Source organism: Haematobia irritans, chromosome 3 (genome assembly GCF_050003625.1).
Source record: "Haematobia irritans isolate KBUSLIRL chromosome 3, ASM5000362v1, whole genome shotgun sequence".
In the NCBI taxonomy this organism is placed as follows: Eukaryota; Metazoa; Arthropoda; class Insecta; order Diptera; family Muscidae; genus Haematobia; species Haematobia irritans.
In genome coordinates this window covers 31,326,435-31,346,691 of record NC_134399.1, presented here as the reverse complement: position 1 = coordinate 31,346,691, position 20,257 = coordinate 31,326,435, and positions in this window count along the sequence as shown.

The following is a 20,257-nucleotide window of genomic DNA, read 5'->3' as shown; positions in this document are numbered from 1 at the left end:
TTTCTATAGAAATTAAATGTTGACAAAATTTTCTATAGAAATAAAATTTTGTCAAAATTTTCTATAGAAATAACATTTTGACAAAATTTTCAATAGAAATAAAATTTTGACAAAATTTTCTATAGAAATAACACTTTGACAATGTTTTCTATAAAAATAAAATTTTGGTAGATTATTTTTGGCTCGAGTGGCAACCATGATTATGAACCGATATGGACCAATTTTTGTGTGATTGGGGATCGGCTATATATAACGATAGACCGATATGGACCAATTTTGGCATGGTTATTAGCGGCCTTATACTAACACCACGTTGCAAATTTCAACTGGATCGGATGAATTTTGCTCCTCCAGGAGGCTCCGGAGGACAAATCTGGGGATCGATTTGTATGGGGGCCATAAGCGTAGGAAGGTCTCTGGGGAGGGGGCTTAGACCCCCCCAGAAAAATTTTAGCCCCCCCCGGAATTTGAAAACCTATTTACGATTTTACATTTTTATAAAAATTAAACAAGTATATATTCGTACAACGCACAAAGTTCCACTAAAGACTTTCATGCACAATCGAATTACTTGGGCTGTGGTAGAAGTCTGATATTTATGAAATAAAGCTGTGGTTGAACTTATGATTTAGTTAAATAAAAAATAGTAATTGATATTAAAACTATTCTTTCATAAATTAATATCTTAATAATGCTGCAAAAAAGCGTCGCCAAAAAAGAAGTGAAAATGTTCTTTATGGGTCTGGAAGTGGTACAAAAATGGCGGAGAAGCGATGAATGTAATATGAACTTGTCATAGAACGAATATCCACAGTTTCAACAGGCGTTGCAATGAATTTGCATCACTTCTTAAGGTGTGATCCGAATTCAGTGTTTTGAATGTGAATTAAAAATTTTGTGATATTTTCCCAAATAAATAATTTTTATACTTTTTTATGTTTTTTAATGCATTCTAACGCTTGTTTGAAACGTTTTCCCTCGAATATTTTCAAATATCGATTTTTCTATAATGGATTTACCATTTTTGTGGCAAAATTTGAATAATTTGTACCATTTTATTTAATCTTACTCTTTTGTTAAACTATTTGAAAAAAGAAAACAAAAAATTACGCATTAAAATATAAAAAAATGAAGTAAAAAAACTTCCTGTGTAGTTAAAATAGTTAACTTCTTTGTGAAGACATTTTTGGAAGTGCTTTTAAAGTTGTGCCTTTAGAACAACTCCCAATTTTTTGCTGGGAAAAGTGTGGAACTACCCTACAGGAAATGAATCAACCACAGAACTGGTACAGCACTAGTCCCTGGTGTGTATGGACCAGTCCCAGTTCTGATGGAAGGGACCGTCCACTTTAACATGGGTTTGTCATTGACGGAGTAAACTTACATTTTAGGACGCGTCTTGGACTCATCCCAAAGGACACGTCCTGGGATAATTTAGCAGGAGCAACCCATAAACAGGTCCTCAGGAACCAGTCTCGGACAAACTCTTAGAAATCTCTTTCAATTTGGGCTCCTAATCGAACCCGAAATGAAAAAAAAAAACTTTTGAAATATGTCGAACAAAAGGTTATTCTGATAATTTTATTTCACTAAATGTGAAAATTGCAACTAACTGGAGCACAGGTACCAGTTCTGTGATAGGTCCGTCTGTAGCAATTTGCACCAATTTCCCGTAGGGTACTTTTAGTTGCTTTATTGTAAATTGATTGTCGAGTTATTTTGATGTCTATTTATACCCTTCACCACTACTGTGGTACAGGGTATAATAAGTTTGTGCATTTGTATGTAACGCCAAGAAGGAGTAATCATAGACCAACCTTTTAGTATACGGATCGGCTTAGAATTAAATTCTGAGTCGATTTAGCGATGTCCGTCTGTCTGTCTGTCTGTCTGTCTGTCTGTCCGTCTGTCTGTCTGTTGATGTATTTTTGTGTGCAAAGTACAGCTCGCAGTTTTAGTCCGATTGTCCTAAAATTTGGTACAGGGTCCTGTTTCGACTCAAAGACGATCCCTATTGATTTTGGGAAAAATCGGTTCAGATTTAGATATAGCTGCCATATATATTTTTCACCGATCTGGTCATAATTGGTGTGTATATCAACCATTCTTCCTCAAATTCCGTACATTCGAATATTTTATGAGTCTCAAAAAACTTGCAAAATATCAGCCAAATCGGTTCAGATTTAGATATAGCTCCCATATAAAGCTTTCGCCCGATTTACACTCATTTGCCCACAGAGGCCAATTTTTAACTCCGATTTAGTCGAAATTTTGCACAGGGAGTAGAATTAGCATTGTAGCTATACGTGCCAAATTTGGTTGAAATCGGTTCAGATTTAGATATATCTCCCATATATAGCTTTCGCCCGATTTACACTCATATGACCACAGAGGCCAATTTTTAACTCCGATTTAGTTGAAATTTTGCACAGGGAGTAGAATTAGCATTGTAGCTATACGTGCCAAATTTGGTTGAAATCGGTTCAGATTTAGATATATCTCCCATATATAGTTTTCGCCCGATTTACACTCATATGACCACAGAGGCCAATTTTTAACTCCGATTTAGTTGAAATTTTGCACAGGGAGTAGAATTAGCATTGTAGCTGTGCGTGCCAAATTTGGTTGACATCGGTTCAGATTTAGATTTAGCTCCCATATATATGTTTTTCTGATTTCGACAAAAATGGTCAAAATACCAACATTTTCCTTGTAAAATCGCCACTGCTTAGTCTAAAAGTTGTAAAAATGACTCTAATTTTCCTAAACTTCTAATGCATATATATCGAGCGATAAATCATAAATAAAGTTTTGCGAAGTTTCCTTAAAATTGCTTCAGATTTAAATGTTTCCCATATTTTTGTACTAAAATTGTGTTCCACCCTAGTGCATTAGCCAACTTAAATTTGGAGTCTATAGATTTTGTAGAAGTCTATCAAATTCTGTCCAAATCGAGTGATATTTAATTGTATGTATTTGGGACAAACCTTTATATATAGCCCCCAACACATTTGACGGATGTGATATGGTATCGAAAATTTAGATCTACAAAGTGGTGCAGGGTATAATATAGTCGGCCCCGCCCGACTTTAGACTTTCCTTACTTGTTTTTTATTAAATTTTATGAAATAAAACATTAGTTGAACCTATAAGTTCAGTCTATAAAGTTTTAGCTAGGGGGGCTATAGCCCCCCCTAGGAAAATTGTCTAGCTACGCTAATGATGGGGGCTATATATAATTATGGACCGATATGGACCAATTCTTGCATGGTTGTTAGAGACCATATACTAACACCACGTACCAAATTTCAACCGGATCGGATGAATTTTGCTCCTCTAAGAGGCTCCGGAGGTCAAATCTGGGGATAGGATTATATGGGGGCTATATATAATTGTGGGTCGATGTGGACCAATTTTTGCATGGTCATTAGAGAACATATACCAACATCATGTACCAAATTTCAGCCGGATCGGATGAAATTTGCTTCTCTTAGAGCAATCGCAAGCCAAATTTGGGGGTCCGTTTATATGGGGGCTATACGTAAAAGTGGACCGTAAACGTTTAAAAATGTTTAAACAAAAGTTTAAAAAAGTTTAAACAAAAAGTTTAAAAATGTTTAAACAAAAAGTTTTATAGTGAAGCGAGAAAAAATAAAAATATCATCTACTATACAATGTAGATATTTTATGTATATTTCAACAGATGGCTATTCTTAAAAAAAATTATTTTTATACCCTCCACCATAGGATACGGAGTATATTAACTTTGTCATTCCGTTTGTAACACCTCGAAATATTGCTCCAATACCCCATAAAGTATATATATTCTGGGTCGTGGTGAAATTCTGAGTCGATCTAAGCATGTCCGTCAGTCCGTCTGTTGAAATCACGCTAACTTTCGAACGAAACAAGCTATCGACTTGAAACTTGGCACAAGTAGTTGTTCTTGATATAGGTCGGATGGTATTGCAAATGGACCATATCGGTCCACTTTTACGTATAGCCCCCATATAAACGGACCCTCAGATTTGGCTTGCTGAGTCTCTAAGAAAAGCATATTACATCCGATCCGGCTGAAATTTGGTACATGGTTTTGATATATGGTCTCTAATAAGAATGCAAAAATTGGTCCACATCGGTCCATAATTATATATAGCCCCCATATAAACCGATACCCAGATTTGGCTTGCGGAGCCTCAAAGAGAAGCAAATTTCATCCGATCCGTCTGAAATTTGGTACATGATGTTGGTATATGCTCCATAACAACCATGCAAAGATTGGTCCACATCGGTTCATAATTGTATATAGCCCCCATATAAACCGCTCCCCAGATTTGACCTCCGGAGCCTTTTGGAGGAGCAAAATTCATCCGATCCAGTTCAAATTTGGATCGTGGTGTTAGTATATGGCTGCTAACAACCATACCAAACTTGGTCCATATCGGTCAAAATTTTATTTCCATAGAAAATTGTGTCAAAATTTTATTTCTATAGAAAAGTTTGTTAAAATGTTATTTCTATAGAATATTTTGTTAAAATTTCATTTCTATAAAAATTTTTGTCAAAACTTTATTTCTATAGAAAATTTTGTCAAAATTTTATTTCTATAAAAAATTTTGTCAAAATTTTATTTGTAAAAAAAATTTTGTTCACATTTTATTTCTATTGAAAACTTTGTCAAACTGAATTATATACGTATTTAATCGGTATTTTTTGATTTAATATATACCACGTATGGACTTACAATTTAGAAGACGGTGTTAGGAGGTTTTAAGATACCTTGCCATCGGCAAGCGTTACCGCAACTCAAGTAATTTGATTGTGGATGGCAGTGTTCAGAAGAAGTTTCTCCGCAATCCATGGTCTCTAACAACCATGATAAAATTGGTCCACATCGGTCCATAATTATATATAGCCCAAATATAAACAGATCCCCAGATTTGGCTTGCGGAGCCTCAAAGAGAAACAAATTTCATCCGATCCGACTGAAATTTGGTACATGATGTTGGTATTTGGTCCATAACAACCATGCAAAAATTGGTCCACATCGGTTCATAATTATATATAGCCCCCATATAAACCGATCCCCAGATTTGACCTCCGGAGCCTCTTGGAGGAGCAAAATTCATCCGATTCAGTTGAAATTTGGTACGTGATGTTAGTATCAGAGATGGTCTGTATCAAACATTTTAAGGTTTGCGACTGTCGCAAAGTTGTAAACGTCGTAAACGTCACATACACGTCGTAAATGTAGAAAAAGTAGCAAACGTCGCAAAATCCAAATACTTCAGACCTTTCAAATAGGCAGCGAATGATATCCAAAAATTTCGATGCCTTCTTGGGGGTTGTGATTTCACTTTATCTGTTAATATTTTCTTCTTTTTAGTAAACTTTTCAAAAAGAAATTATTAGGACTAGAGATTGGAATTTCTACATTTTTCTGCCAAGTGTTCACAGTATGGTGCAAGGAATTAATTACAAGAAAATATGAATTATAACTCATATTGATATTCTTGATTTTTTGTTGCGTTATTATTAAATTTTTCAATTTGAATATATTTTTAATTTTGCTGCATACTTTAAGGGCGACAAGGTTAAGTAAATTAATCCCAACTTTCGATGCATTCTTGGGGGTTGTGGTTTTACTTCATCTATTCATATATTGAGTTGAGTTTTGTTCAGTTTTCTTACTTTTAGTAAACTTTTCAAAAATAAATTATTAGGACTGGAAATTGTAATTATTAGGACTGGCAATTGGAATTCATTCTGTCAACTATTCACAGTATGGTGCAAGGAATTACTTAAAAAGGAAATATGAATTATGACGTATATGGATTGGTTTGCTTGTTTGTTGCGTCACTATTCAATTTTTTTATGTGAATATTATTAAATTTTGCTGCATACCTTAAGACGACATTGTTAAGTAAATTAATCGAAACTATCGTTGTCTTCTGGAAGTAGTGGCTTTACAAGATATAATTTTCGACACATATTTGGTTGATATTCTTTTTTACGCTTTACTGTAAGTTTCTTTAAATATTACTGCCTGCTTTTGGGGGCGACATTAAGAAAATTTATTCCGTGTCTTTCTTGAGGGGGGGGCGGCAATGGCTTCACTTTCATCTCTTACTATATTAGTACATAAACCTTTACAATGCATATGCATAACTTTGTTTGATCCAAATAAAGTGTATCCCAGGCTACAAATATATATAGACCCCTTTTTACCCATCTCACAGAATGACAGGACTAGCTAGTCATCTTTTATAATTTTATAGTATATTTTCTGGCATTTTATTGAAAAGTTATGGCAACGAAAAGTTGATGAGTTTTCATGGGTATTCAATCCAAAGGATACGGGTATGGGCGTGTGTATTCCCTTTAAACATCAAAAGTCTCTACTATGTAACATTATCAATATGAACGTATGTGTGTGCGTGTCTATGCTTGTATATCTAATGAAGCTTTATAATGTCTCATAATACAAAAGGCATCACAAGCCAGCCAAAACTAAACATCATCATCATCATGATCGGAAGCATCAGTAATAACAGCAGCTACCGTTGACGAGTAACAATTCACTCAGGCATTCCAGTGAAGCCAGCACGCATTGTCATTCAAGTCAACACATCACCAATGATGAGTAGTGTTTTGGGGCATTGGGAAACCAAGTCACAGTCGGTCAATGAAGATGTTTGAAAGCTGAAACAGATAATAAATTTCTTAGAATTGTTTGTGGGGGGAAAATGTAGCATACCTTTAAGATGCTATAGTGTTTATAAGAAAAAATAAAGCCTACTTTTAGGGGTTATGTAAGCTAAAGTTTTTTATATGTCAACGAAAAACAATTCAACGGTGACCATTGGTTTTATTTGAAAAAATTAATTTCTCGGAGATTTAAATCTAATTTTGGATAGTGCAATGAATTTCTTCGGAAATTCCTTTATTATTTAGGTCAATACAATCACAATCCCGGAAACATTTTTCCTACTTTATTAACCCTCGGACAGACACATGAGTCTGGCCAGACCTTTTTCGATTCTAATTGTAATTAAAATACATTTATAATATAGCTAGAGACTTGAAACTCCAGGTACCCTCCTAAAATTTTATTACCTATCGATGTGTGAAAAAATCAGGACGGAAAATACGACAGTAATAATGTAATAATATCAACAAAATATCATATTTTCCATATAAATACATTAAAATATATAGTGGGTCTGGCCAGGCCTCATGTGTTACGAATGTGACTATCGAAACATGTGTATGACGGAGGGTTAATTCCCCCAGGTTGTAGGACTAAAGTACTTGTGTTAGAATATGGCCATATTTCTCCTACATAATCGTTTAAATATTTAGAGAGTTGAGGGCACTGATTAATAAGGAACCGTATAAAAAGGCGTTGCTAGCCGATAGGTACAGAGTTGTCTTTGGTGGAAGCCTCCTTGCCATTAAGTGATGACTAGACAAAGTTGCCTAGAGAAACAAGATTGGTGGTATCTCAGCTCCTATTTGGATATCTTAAGCAGCTATCTCTCACTCCTGAACCCTGGTATTGAGTATGTATTCCCAAAATGCTGACACTCGCCTAACTGGGAATCTCTTCTCATATCCTGCAATATTTCAGACACAGACACCTGAATCCCTAAGAAATCATATGGTCGAGGTAGCTCTCCCACATCACTGTGAATTTCTTTGCATGTCCAGCAATATTTCAGATTCAGGCATCCGAATCCCTACAAAATCTTATGGTCCAGGCAGCTTTCTTCTTTGAACTGGATGTGAACTCTCTCAATATGATTTACATTTCTTAGTATTTTGAGTCGCTCATGGGAAAGCGACTCAACTAACTCATTTCTTCTGGTGAAAAGATTAAAGATGTAAAGATTCTGATAGGTCGATTTTGCGACATCCGAACTTCTCTATGGTCTCATAAAGCTTTGCAAACGAGAGGGATGACATATCGAGAGTAATATTAGGCCGACCTTAGATCTAAAGTCTCACTAAGGATATTGTCCAACTGGAACCACAAATAACGAGACTCTGATTTAGGATTCAAGAGGCTTTGGTCGACTATTCGGAATCTCTTACACTCCAGACGAAAAGATAACATCTTCAATTCGTTTGAAGGCTAATTGCGAAATATGGTGCTCCATCAGACTTCAAATGCGACCAAAAGGCAGAGGGAAACCTTCCATGTCATGAGATCGGACAGATCTACCTTATTCATGAGTTAGGATGACGGAGAAATGTGTGACCAAAATTTGGAACAGTCTTGTTAGGATTAACATAATTTTGTTTTGGTCTTATGTTACATCTATTTATCTATTTCAACTCATTCATACAAATTGATCTCTTTTACTCTTTATCTCAAGTAACGGTAATTCATTATTGTAATTTTGGTTTAATTGGAATTCACTTCTTACTCTGTACTTTGCTTAGGATGATATTTTTAGTTCTAATAAAGAATTCAACCCGAATCAACGTGTCCGTCTTTTCATTGCGCTAACAAAGGTTATGGGCCCAGTGCCACGTGTGATAAAATAAACTGAGCTTTAAAAGAAAAAAAAACGTGTATGCATTTTGTTCGTCAAAATCGTATTTGTTAAATTTTTGTTCGTCAAAAATTAAATGATTTTCGTTTGTCGAAAATTAAATATTTTTTCGTGTGTCGAAAAAAAATCGTCAAAATTATAATAAAATTTTTTGTTTGTCAAAATAAAATTATTTTTCGTTCGCCGAAAAATAGTTGTGAAATTTTCATTGAAATAAAACTTTTTGTCTGTTAAAAACGTAAAATTTCGTTTGTCGAAAAAAAAAACTGTTTAATACAAAAATACATAGAAAATATGTCGGGTCAAATTCCAATAGAAAAATTGAATAGCGAAAATTATGCGAGTTGGAGCATTCAAATGAAAAGTCTTCTAATAACCTTGGACTATTGGTTTGTGTGTGAGAATGTTTGTCCGTCAGCATCTTCCACAGAGGATAAAGCTCGTTATAAGGCCCTTGACGAAAAAGCACTGGCAACAATTACGTTGAGTGTTAAGCCATCTGAGCTGATCCACATAAAAAATTGTAAAAGCGCTATGAGTGCTTGGAACACGCTCAGCAGTATTTATATGGCCAAAACCCCAGCCCGAAAAGTTAATTTATTTAAAAAATTGGTACGCTTTAAAATCATGGATGGAGTGCCCTACGCCCAGCAACTAAATGAGTTCAGTACATTGGTAGAATCGCTCAGAGAAATCGATAATTCCATGTCTGACGATTTCATTAGCATCATTTTGCTATGCAGTTTACCTGATAGCTTTGACAGCTTTGTAGTGGCTATGGAGAGCAGGGATAAATTACCACCGTTAGAACAATTGAAGGTCAAAATTCTCGAGGAGCGGAATCGCAGGGGCGAGAGGCAGCAACAGGGAGATGAACAGGTTCTTGCAATCAAAAACAGGAATGACAGCAAACGGAATAACAAATATAGGACAAGGCATGGACATAGCGAAAAAGTTGATGAAGCCGAGAGAAGAAAGAATGTGAAATGCTACTCTTGTGGAAAACGTGGACACATAAGATCAGAGTGTAGAGGCTTCACACGTCCCCCCGTTGTTCTCTGTGTAAATAAAAATCCAAGAGAAGTTGATAAAAACATATGGATTTTAGATAGCGGAGCATCCTCCCACATATGTAATGACAGAAATATGTTTTTATCTCTGAGAGAACAACAACAAGAAATCTTTTTGCCATCTGGAGAGAGTGTAAGCATGAAAGGCATAGGTAATGTAATGGTAAAATCAGAGAAATCTGACATTACACTATGCGACGTTTTGTTTGTACCGGGATTAAAATCAAATTTTTTGTCGGTTAGCAAAATAATTAGGAATTGTAATTCCGTTCATTTTACAAAAACTAAGGCTTTTGTAAATAATAAAACAAACAAACTCTTATTTGAAGCAAAATGTGTCGGCGGTATATTTGAAGTAAATTTTGAAATTTATAAAAAAGAATTCGCTATGGTAAATGTTGATGACTCGGACTTTGTATTATGGCATAAACGGTACGGACATATAAATTATCGGGATATGGAAAGACTTGTCAAAAACGATGTTGTTCGTGGAATAAAAATAAATAAGATTGTTACGGAAAATAAAAGAAATTGTGTGACTTGTGCAACGTGTAAAATGACTGTAAATCCGTTTAAGTCATACAGTGAGATTTCTACAAATGGACCTTTAGAAGTGATACACAGTGACGTTTGTGGTCCTATGCGGGTGGCATCACAAAGTGGCTCTTTATATTTTGTAACATTTGTGGACGATTTTTCAAGATATATTTATATCTATTTTTTGAAACATAAATCGGAAGTTTTCGGAAGTTTTAAAAATTTTGTAAAAATGGCTGAAAACCAAACTGGCCGAAAATTAAAAATATTTCGGAGTGATAATGGGTGCGAATATTTGTCGAACGAGTTCGATAAATTCTTGAAGGGACAAGGCATCATACATCAGACAACCGCCAGCTACACACCGCAGCAAAACGGCGTAGCCGAACGTGTAAATAGAACGATAATGGAAATGGCAAGATGTATGATGGCCGATGCAAAAACCCCAAAATATCTCTGGACAGAGGCTGTTAACACAGCCGTTTATATTCGAAATCGTTCGCCCACAAAATTGTTGAACAACATTACGCCATATGAGAGGTGGAATAATAGAAAACCATCGGTTTCTCATTTAAAAATTTTTGGATGTAATGCAGTTGTTTTGAATAAAAAACATGGTAAAAATAAGCTGGAGCCTAAAGGAGATATGTTAACGTTCGTCGGTTACTCCACAACAACAAAAGGATTTAGGCTTTACAACAAAATTAATAAATCGATTGTTATATCAAGAGACGTGGTATTTTTTGAAAATATGTTTGATGTAGGTCATCAAGAAGAAGGGGAGAACAAAGATGATTGGTTCATCACACAGAGAGAAGGGAATAGAGAAAAGTTGTCCCAATCAACACCCCCCTCAACAGAAGAATCGACGGCAGCAGCACCAACAATTATGCCAGACAGCGATGAAGAAATGCAAGTAGCAGAAAACACCGAATTGTTACCCCCACCTCCGCCACGATCACACACTGTCCCCAATGCGAATGTCTCCATTCATGAAGCAGGTATGCAGTCAGTGGGAGATGAGAGTGATAGTGATGACAACTATGGCGTGAAGAGAAAGAGAGGTAGACCTCGTATTATAAGAACAGGTGCAAAAGGCAGACCCAGAAAATTGAGGGTGGAGAGTAATGAAGAGAGTGCCAGAAAATATTTTTTGAGAGAGGCTACACCAGACGTTCTGAATGAATTGCGAGAGACATCAGTGGATCCCAAAACTGTGAGTGAGGCGATGAGGGGAGGAAATGCTGATAAATGGAAAGCAGCAATGATGGAGGAGTATGAATCCCTGTTAAAAAATGATACATGGGAGTTGGTGGATAAACCAGAAAACAAAAACATCATTGGAAATAAATGGGTGTTTACAACAAAAAGGAAAATCGATGGTACAATCGATAAGTACAAAGCGAGGCTCGTAGCTCTTGGTTGTTTTCAAAAACCGAACATCGACTACACAAATACTTATGCCCCAGTGGTGAGGCATAGCACAATTCGTTTAATATTATCGATGGCAGCTCGATTTAAATTACTAGTAAACCACATAGATATAAAGTCAGCATACCTAAATGGAATTCTAAAGGAGGATGTTTATATGTACCAGCCAAAATATTTTACAGATCCCGAAAATAAAAAAGTGTGCAAATTGAAAAAATCCATTTACGGTTTAAAGCAAGCTGGTAAAGATTGGAATGAAAAAATTAATGAAGTTTTAATGAAAATTGGATTTAAGCGGTGCTTGACCGATATGTGTGTTTACACCAACAACATAAAAGGGGAGCTAAGTATAATAGCCATTTACGTCGACGATATGCTTATCGCATGTCATCGAAGCAAAACAATGGAGGATATCGTAGCAAAGCTGAATAAGCACATCGAAGCTATCGATAAGGGACCAGTTTGCCATTTTCTAGGCTTGGAAGTAGAAAGAGATGGTGAAAGAGGAGCGATAACAATTCATCAAAATGCTTTTGTGAAAGAATTGGTACAAGAGTGGAACATGAAAAATTGCAGACCTGCCACAACTCCTCTACCATCTGGAACAGTGCTCAAAAAGTGTGATGTTGCTCAGTGCGAAGGTGAAAATATCAAATTGTACCAATCGTTAATTGGAAGTCTGATGTATTTGGCAACAATATCCCGTCCAGACATCGCTCACACAGTTTCAAGATTGTCTCAATACAACGTCCATCCCCATAAAGAACATCTAAGTGCGGCAAAACATGTGTTGCGGTATTTGAGCAGTAATCCGAAGCTTGTGATTTCTTATAAAACTGATGACGATTTATTATGTTACACCGATGCCGATTGGGGATCTAATCCCTTAGATAGAAAATCATTTAGTGCTTTTTTACTTTTCTTCGCAGGTGGACCTATAAGTTGGGAGTCGAAGAAGCAAAGTGTGGTGGCCCTTAGTTCTATGGAGGCTGAATACATTGCGTTATGCCAAGGGACGAAAGAGATTGTGTTCCATAGAAGTTTATTGAAGGAAATTGGACTTGGTCAGCTAACCCAGATGCCAACCGAAATTAGGTGCGATAATCTTGGAGCCCAATTCCTTGCTAACAGTCAGATGACCCTGAAGCGCAGCAAACACATCGATATTCGTTTTCACTATATTAAAGAAAAAATTGAGCTAAATGAAATTTGTATAAACTATGTATCCTCAAATGAAAATTTATCTGACTTGTTAACTAAATGTTTGCCTAAAATTCGACACCACCATATTTGTAATATGTTAAATTTTGGACTTTGATATAACGATTTTTGAACTCTTTGTTTTTGTATGAATATTCGTTGAGGTGGACTATGTTAGGATTAACATAATTTTGTTTTGGTCTTATGTTACATCTATTTATCTATTTCAACTCATTCATACAAATTGATCTCTTTTACTCTTTATCTCAAGTAACGGTAATTCATTATTGTAATTTTGGTTTAATTGGAATTCACTTCTTACTCTGTACTTTGCTTAGGATGATATTTTTAGTTCTAATAAAGAATTCAACCCGAATCAACGTGTCCGTCTTTTCATTGCGCTAACAAGTCTAATATAGGATCCATGGTCGACTATTCGGGATCTTTTACATCCCAAACGAAAAAAATAACATCTGCATTTTGTTTGCCAACGTGTACTAGTGAAAGGGTCTCCAGGGACAATGTTGGGTATTTTTCCCCAAAATCAGGGATATTTTATCGTGGATGGGGACAAAATTTTTGAGTTGGGGACTTGGGGATTTGGTGGGGAATTTCCACAAATTTGGGGATTTTTGTGGGGAAAATCTGTTCAGCATAATTAATCAGAGTAAGAACTATGGTTTATATGAAATTCTTTACTTCGACATGCTTAAAAAAAGGCTTAAAAAAGTACGGAGATTCTCCAAAATATAAAAAAAAAAACTTTCCTACTCTTTATTCCACGACATTTATTTGGGCTTCTTTACATTTGTTTGAGCTTCTTTACAATTTACTCTCTTTCCTAACTAATGTTTTACTATTGTGAAATTATTTCGTACAGACTCATCTGCGTACATCACTGATTTTGAAAATTATCACATATCCCATACATATAGAATAGAGTTCATATCGGGACAGCAATGCGTTTTGATCGATAGGCCAATTTTATATCTTGACTATATGTTGACCGAACTCTCATTTTTATTTCTCGAGCGTTTACAAGATGATTTGCATAAGATGACTCGATGACTCTTCATACCAATAATTAACTCTGATGGGGGCTGGTATCGGATGATATTTTGAGCACCCGTCTACTGGTTTTGTGTTTTGAATCTTCATCTTTTTGTAACTCGCAAACTGGTATAAAATAAATTGCACATTTTTATTTTATTTAAAATTTTTTTTTATACCCTCCACCATAGGATGGGGCGTATATTAACTTTGTCATTCCGTTTGTAACACATCGAAATATTGCTCTAAGACCCCATAAAGTATATATATTTTGGGTCGTGGTAAAATTCTGAGTCGATCTGAGCATGTCCGTCGTCCGTACGTCCTTCCGTCCGTCCGTCTCTTGAAATCACGCTAACTTCCGAACGAAACAAGCTATCGACTTGAAACTTGGCACAAGTAGTTGTTATTGATGTAGGTCGTATTGCAAATGGGCCATATCGGCCCACTTTTACGTATAGCCCCCATATAAACAGACCCCCAAATTTGGCTTGCGAGGCCTCTAAGAGAAGCAAATTTCATCCGATCCGGCTGAAATTTGGTACATGGTGTTAGTATGTGGTCTCTAACTACCATGCACAAATTGGTCCACATCGGTCCATAATTATATATAGCCCCCATATAAACCGATCCCCCTATTTGGTTTGCGGAGCTTCTAAGAGAAGCAAATTTCATCCGATCCGGCTGAAATTTGGTACATGGTGTTAGTACGAGGTCTCTAACTGCCATGCAAGAATAGGTCCACATCGGTCCATAATTATATATAGCCCCCATATAAACCGATCCCCTGATTTGGCTTGTGGAGCCTTTAGGAGAAGCAAATGTCATCCGATCCGGCTGAAATTTGGTACATGGTGTTAGTATATGGTCACTAACAACCATAGAAAAATTGGTCCACATCGGTCCATAATTATATATAGCCCCCATATAAACCGATCTCCCGATTTGGCTTGTGGAGCCTCTAAGAGGAGCAAGAGTCATCCGATCCGACTGAAATTTGGTACGTGGTGTTAGTATATTGTCTCTAACAACCATGCCAAAATTGGTTCATATCGGTCCAAAATTATATATAGACCCCATATAAACCGAACCCCCGATTTGGCTTGTGGAGCCTCTTAGAGGAGAAAGAGTCATCCGATCCGACTGAAATTTGGTACGTGGTGTTAGTATATTGTCTCTAATAACCATGCCAAAATTGGTCCACAACGGTATATAATTATATATAGACCCCATATAAGCCGATCCCCAGAGGAGCAAAATTCATCAGATCAAGTTGAAATTTGGTACGTGGTGTTAGTATATGGTCTCTAACAACCATGCAAGAATTGGTCCATATCGGTCCATAATTATATATAGCCCCCATATAAATCGATCCCCAGATTTGTCCTCCGGAGCCTCTTGGAAGACCAAAATTCATCTGATTCAGTTGAAATTTGGTACGTGGTGTTAATGTATGGCCTCAAACTCCCATGCAAAAATTGGTCGATATCGGTCCATAATTATATAGGCCCCATATAAACCGATCCCCAGATTTGACCTCCGGAGCCCCTTGGAAGAGCAAAATTCTTCCCGTTCGGTTGAAATTTGGTACGTGATGTTAGTATATGGTATCCAACATCCATGCAGGAATTGGTTCCTACACCCTCAAAAAAATCGCTTCTCTAACATATGTTCCAAGCATATTTTGCAGGAAGCACATATATTATTGGATACTGCCGAAACATTAATATGTTTGTTTTATGTGAACATATTATATGTTTTTGAAGCATTTTGAGCCCAAAAATATTATATACTTGGAAGAATTTTCCCCAAAGAAAATTGTGCTCATTCCCTAACATAATTTTCACTTCCACGAAATTTTTAGTTTTTGGTACCTTTTTCTGTAATTCAGTTCAAAATGTGTGTCCATAATGCCAAAATGATAAACAAAACACTTGTCCACACATACATAAAATTCTTCTCTCAAGGCGAAAACACATGCTATTTTTTTAAAATCTCGATGCTCTTGGTTCCGAATGTCTATTCTCTTTACTCCGAATACTCATTCTAATATTCAAATTATATAATATTTAGACTTAAGCATATCAAATTGTTGGCCTTATCTTAAAGCAGTTTTCGGATACAACATACAACTGTTTCACAGAAATTGTAAACATATATATGTTTACTCGAAATTTGTAAATTTATATATGTTTACATTCACACAAATTATTTTTATGAAACATTCATGCCCCAAACATAATATATTACAACATATTAACATATGTGTCCCAAACATTTAGTGTTAGTTTAGGAACATTACATGTTGCCACTTAAATATATTGTGTTTAAAAATTGTGCCCGAAACACATTTTGTTTATATCGGAACATATGAAAAACATATTTTTCTAACAGTGTATCAGTCCATAATTATATATCGCTTCCATATAAACCGATCCCCAGATTTGACCTCCGGTGCCTTTTGGAGAAGCAAAATTTATCCGATCTGGTTGAAATTTGGTACGTGGTGGTAGTATATGATATTTAACAACCATGCCAAAAGTGGTCCATATCAGTCCATAATCATATATAGCCCCCATATAAACCGATCCCGAGATTTGGAGCCTCTTGGAGGAGCAAATTTCATCCGAGTCAGTTGAAATTTGGTACATTGTGGTAGTATATGGCCGTTAACAACCATACCTAACTAGGTCCATATCGGTCTATAGTTATACATAGCCCTCAGATAAATCGATCGCCAATCACACAAAAATTGGTCCATATCAAGTTCATAATTGTAGCACCCATATAAAATAAGCTCTCCACGTACCGTGCAGAAGTCGATATCGATTCGTAATTATTATACCCTCCATCATAGGATGGGGGTATATTAACTTTGTCATTCCGTTTGTAACACATCGAAATATTGCTCTAAGACCCCATAAAGTATATATATTCTGGGTCGTGGTGAAATTCTGAGTCGATCTAAGCATGTCCGTCCGTCCGTCTGTTGAAATCACGCTAACTTCCGAACGAAACAAGCTATCGACTTGAAACTTGGCACAAGTAGTTGTTATCGATGTAGGTCAGATGGTATTGAAAATGGGCCATATCGGTCCACTTTTACGTATAGCCCCCATATAAAGGGACCCTCAGATTTGGCTTGTGGAGCCTCTAACAGAAGCATATTTCATCCGATCCGGCTGAAATTTGGTATATGGTGTTGGTATATGGTCTCTAACAACCACGCAAAAATTGGTCCACATCGGTCCATAATTATATATAGCCCCCATATAAACCGATCCCCAGATTTGGCTTGTGGAGCCTCTAAGAGAAGCATATGTCATCCGATCCGGCTGAAATTTGGTACATGGTGTTGGTAGATGGTCTCTAACAATCATGCAAAAATTGGTCCACATCGGTCCATAATTATATATAGCCCCCATATAAACCGATCCCCAGATTTGGCTTGCGGAGCCTCTAAGAGAAGCATATTTCATCCGATCCGGCTGAAATTTGGTACATGGTGTTGGTAGATGGTCTCTAACAATCGTGCAAAAATTGGTCCACATCGGTCCATAATTATATATAGCCCCCATATAAACCGATCCCCAGATTTGACCTCCGGAGCCTCTTGGAACATGTAAGAATTGGTCTAAATCGGTCCATAATTATATATAGCCCCCATATAAATCGATCCCCAGATTTGATCTCCGGAGCCTCTTGGAGGAGTAAAATTCATCCGATCCGGTTGAAATTTGCAACGTGGTGTCAGTATAAGGCCGCTAATAACCATGCCAAAATTGGTCCATATCGGTCTTAGTTATATATAGCCGATCCCCAATCACTCAAAAATTGGTCCATATCGGTTCATAATCATGGTTGCCACTCGAGCCAAAAATAATCTACCAAAATTTTATTTTTATAGAAAACATTGTCAAAATGTTATTTCTATAGAAAATTTCGTCAAAATTTTATTACTATATATTTGTCAAAATTTTATTTCTGTAGAAAATTTTGTCAAAATTTTATTTCTATAGAAAATTTTATCAAAATTTTATTTCTATGGAAAATTTTATTTCTATAGAAAATTTTATCAAAATTTTATTTCTATAGATAATTTTGTCAAAATTTTATTTCTATACAAAATTTTGTCAAAATTTTATTTCTATAGAAAATTTTGTTAAAATTTTATTTCTATAGAAAATTATGTCAACATTTTATTTCTATAGAAAATTTTGTCGAACTGAATTATATACGTCTTTAATCGGCCTTTTTTTTGGTTTAATATGTTCCCCGTATGGAGTAACTTTCAATTTAGAAGACGGTGTTAAGGATTTTTTAAGATACCTTGCCATCGGCAAGTTTTACCGCAACCCAACTAATTCGATCGTGGATGACAGTCTTTAGTAGAAGTTTCTACGCAATCCATGGTGGAGGGTACATAAGATTCGGCCTGGCCGAACTTACGCCCGTATATACTTGTTATTTCTCGAGCGTTTAGAAGATAATTTGCATAAGATTACTCGATGACTCTTCATACCAATAATAATTAACTCTGATGGGGGCTGGTATCGGATGATATTTTGAGCACCCGTCTACTGGTTTTGTGTTTTGAAATCTTCATCTTTTTGTAACCTGCAAACTGGTATAACAAAAATTGCACATTTTTATTTGATTTAAATTTTTTTATATATTTTTTTACGGATTTTCTACAGCAGAGAATATTCGTTTACTTTTTTTCAAAAAACTTTTCAACAAATTATTGGAGATTTTTATGGGGAATTTTAATTTAAATTGGGGATTTTTGGGGATAGGTTAGGTTAAGTGGCAGCCCGATGTATCAGGCTCACTTAGACTATTCAGTCCATTGTGATACCACATTGGTGAATTTTTGGGGATAAAAGCGTTTCATTTTGGGTTCCCGGAAAATACTGGCAACATTGTCCAGGGATGCAAAGATTATGCAAAACATGTATTCTAATAGGAGGACATTGACTATCCGAACTTCTCTACGGGTTCATGAAGCTTTGCTAACGATTGCAATAAGATCTCGGGATGAAATAAGGCCGACCCTACAATCTAAAATCTTGCCAAGAGATTATCCACTAGGAGCCACAAATAGTCAGAAAATGTGGTGCCACCATCAGGAAGACCCAAGAGGCTTCGGTCAACTATTCGGAATTTCTCTGAATCCAAACGAAAAGATAAATCAGCATTTCTTTTGCAGGCTAACTTGGAAAGACGGCGCCCCTACGTCGAATGTGTTCTGTAGTCAATTGATGGAACACTCTCAGACTGTAAATTATGCGAACATAAGCCAGAGTGAATTCATCCACGTCCTGAAATCAACATCTGGTATTTGTTCGGGTTAATCCTCCCAATATCTTTCTCGTGACACCCACTGTATATCTATGGATGTCAATACCAGACTCCCGCTTTTCTGTGTCCCCACCCAATCAAACTCTTTCTACTAAATCATCATTTGCATCAGGTGTCAAGACCATCCCTCCCCACCCCTTCCAACCATGTAACGGCAAAGGGAAAAACTCATCGAGAATAGATTCTTCCACCTCGTGCCTGTTTAACAATCAACATCATGCTGCCATTGTTTACAGGTTTGTTTGAATTTGGAATGATGGAAGCCATCTCCGGATTTCTCATGTGCCATGTCAGGTAGTGAGCCTTATCGTTTGCTCATTTCAAGCGAAAAGCAATTGAGAACTGGTGTTGTGTTAATATTAAGTTACATTTTAATGCTTTTCTTTCTTAGTTCTTTTTTCATCATCGTCAGACGGCTGGGCTGATTTTCTATCTGCCTTATGGCAAATAAGCCGAATAAATTCGTCAAAGACTTGCTTTTGGGTTCGTTCCATCTCTACTGGCAGCTTTTGTCAGGGGAACATTTTAATTATTCATTGCTGTTGACAAAGTTTTTCTGCAGTTTGATTTTATTTTATTATGGGACTTGTTCTTCCTTTAAGTCATTTGGCAAGTACAACAAGACAGGCGCGAACAACAAAATGTGTAACAAAATGTTCATGATTTTCAGCTTGAGTTCGTTTGGAAAAGTTTTTGTTTTTGGCACAAATAAAGAGTGGTATGATAAGGCTGGGGAAACTTATCAAGGACTTCAAAGTAGTTAAGCAAAAAGAGTCAAAAAATTAGAATTACACGGAAATTGCAAAATCCCTAAAAATATGCTTTTGTTTCTCATAGCTTCCTACATTTTTCTTCAAAAACAAGAATCCTAGAATCTTATTGAAAACCGGTATACTAAAGGGTGATTCTTTTGAGGTTAGGATTTTCATGCATTAGTATTTGACAGATCACGTGGGATTTCAGACATGGTGTCAAAGAGAAAGATGCTCAGTATGCTTTGACATTTCATCATGAATAGACTTACTAACGAGCAACGCTTGCAAATCATTG